Source organism: Choloepus didactylus, chromosome 1 (genome assembly GCF_015220235.1).
Source record: "Choloepus didactylus isolate mChoDid1 chromosome 1, mChoDid1.pri, whole genome shotgun sequence".
Taxonomy (NCBI): Eukaryota; Metazoa; Chordata; class Mammalia; order Pilosa; family Megalonychidae; genus Choloepus; species Choloepus didactylus.
This window is the reverse complement of record NC_051307.1, coordinates 61548522-61550752: the sequence shown is the minus strand read 5'-3', so window position 1 is coordinate 61550752 and position 2231 is coordinate 61548522. Positions and strand designations below refer to the sequence as shown.

Here is a 2231-nt window from a genome sequence, read left to right as displayed (position 1 = left end):
TCATTTTGTACTTTTAAGTGATCAGTAAATACTTTTTGTTTAGATGCTTGTACAGCAGCTCCCTCTTTTTGCTAATGATGGGAATATAGCAATTTGTATTGAAAATAGTGCAGGTTAATTGTATTCCTGACAACAAGACTGTTAATGACATCAGGGGTTCAAATAATTGATTTATTTGATATATTCAGAATTGCAGTATCATCCATGATGAACAACTAATCAAACTACCTGCAAACATTCAAATCCAAAGGGATTTCAATATGTCCCATCATTTTCAACAGAGTGACATATCTCCATTTTAAAGATGCTCTATTTCAGTCATCTTTAGAGGATTAATAACTAAGGGAGAGATGAAAATATACTTGAGAATACATGTTCTACATGAATCCATATTCAAACATAATCTCTAGAACAAAACAATGTGAATCAAATTCAAAAGCACAGTATACACTGATAGATTGTGTGGTTAAGAATGGATTAATACCTCAGAATTTGGATTTGAGTTTTTTTGATTAGTGATCCCATATGTTTGCTAACACTATTATATTTGTATATTGTGATAATTTCTTGTGTGTTTAATTTATTTAACACTGAAACTCCTTAGTCTGACACAATTTGTGAACTCAGGAGTAATCATTTACTTGTGCTTGATGGATTTTATTAGCTTAGAATTTGTAATACCTCTCAGGAGAAGCCCTCCTTTCTGAATGTATATATCCATTTAAACATTACCTGGCTTTTACATCATGTAATTTTACTGATTTTATATTTTACATGCAAAATGGCCACTTTATGTTTTCTCAATATCCCTTGTTTCAAAAAAAGTTACCATATTAAAATCAGTTTGTTACAGAGGCTGCTATTTGTTTCAGAATGTTCTGAGATTTATTTTTCACAATTCTTTTCACAGCATTTATTACTTCTTTATTTCTTAGACTATAAATAAAAGGATTTAAGAAAGGAATTACTTGAGTATAAAAAATAGCAACAGGTATATCTTTATCTTCTTCTTTGGATGAACTTGGTTGAACACACACAAAGTAGAGAACCATAGAATATTGAGACAGAAAGAAAGTGGGATGCACAAGTCGATAAGGCTTTGCCCCTTCCTGCTTTGGATTTCATTTTAAAAATAGTGAAGAGTATGTAAAAATAAGAGATTATGACTACAGTAATAGTGAAGCTTACAACTGCCCCTGAAATGATGCATAGCATCAGGGCATTGATATAGGGGTCAATACAAGAAAGTTTGTTCAATGGAAACATATCACAAAAAAAGCGACTGATTTCATTAGGGCCACAGAAATTTAACCTAAACACTAACCCTACCTGAATTATAGAATGTATGCTTCCAGCTATGAAGCTCCATGTGTTCATCTGGATACTGAGTATCTTCGACATCCTGGTGTGGTACTGCATATTGCCACATATCGGTCATAGGCCATTGCTGCCAGAAGAAAGCAGTCTGTAGTTTCAGCAAGACAGAGGAAATAAAATTGTACCATGCATTCATAGAGGGAAATCATTCTGCCTTCTGAAAGGAAGTTCTGTAACATCTTGGGGGTAATAGCACTAGAACAGCAGGAATCTATCAGAGCCAGGTTGCCCAGAAAGATGTACATTGGTGTATGAAAACGACGCTCCATATGGACCAATGACACCAAACCAAGATTCCCCAACATGGTGATCAGATAGATGGCAAAGAACACCACAAAGAGAAGGCACTTCAGCTCTGGTTCATCAGTAAATCCATATTCTAAACATTCAAGCATGTTTTGTATGCCCAGTGCAATCTGGAATAATCTACATTTTTTATACACTCATCTTCAATTTTCTCACCAGATTGCAGCCTTTGAGAAAAAATGGTGACATAATTCTTTGAAAAGACCATTAAAATGCTGCAAAAAATGCCGAATGATTCAAATACCATGTCCATTCTGATCACCTGTCACAAATGAACCTGCATTCAGTATCCTACCAATTGTGGTAACTTACCACCTTGGTGTCTGCAACTTTAGATTTTTAACTTGGAAGAAAACACTAAGAAATAAATTATTCAAAAAATCATTTTGTAAAATGTTTTTCTTTTATCTGAATTGACTCATTAATATAATTTTTTTGCTTCCTTATATATTTATACAATTTTGGAAGTATCTACCAAAACTTATAAATTAATATAAAAATTAAGCAAGCTTTTAGTTTTCCAATTCTTATAAAAATCATAATTGTTT

General features: G+C 32.9%; 1 pseudogene; it reads right to left on the bottom strand.

Moving 5' to 3' along the window:
- Positions 1-839: 839 nt before the first annotated feature.
- On the bottom strand, positions 840-1772 carry LOC119513637 (annotated as a pseudogene).
- Positions 1773-2231: the final 459 nt, after the last annotated feature.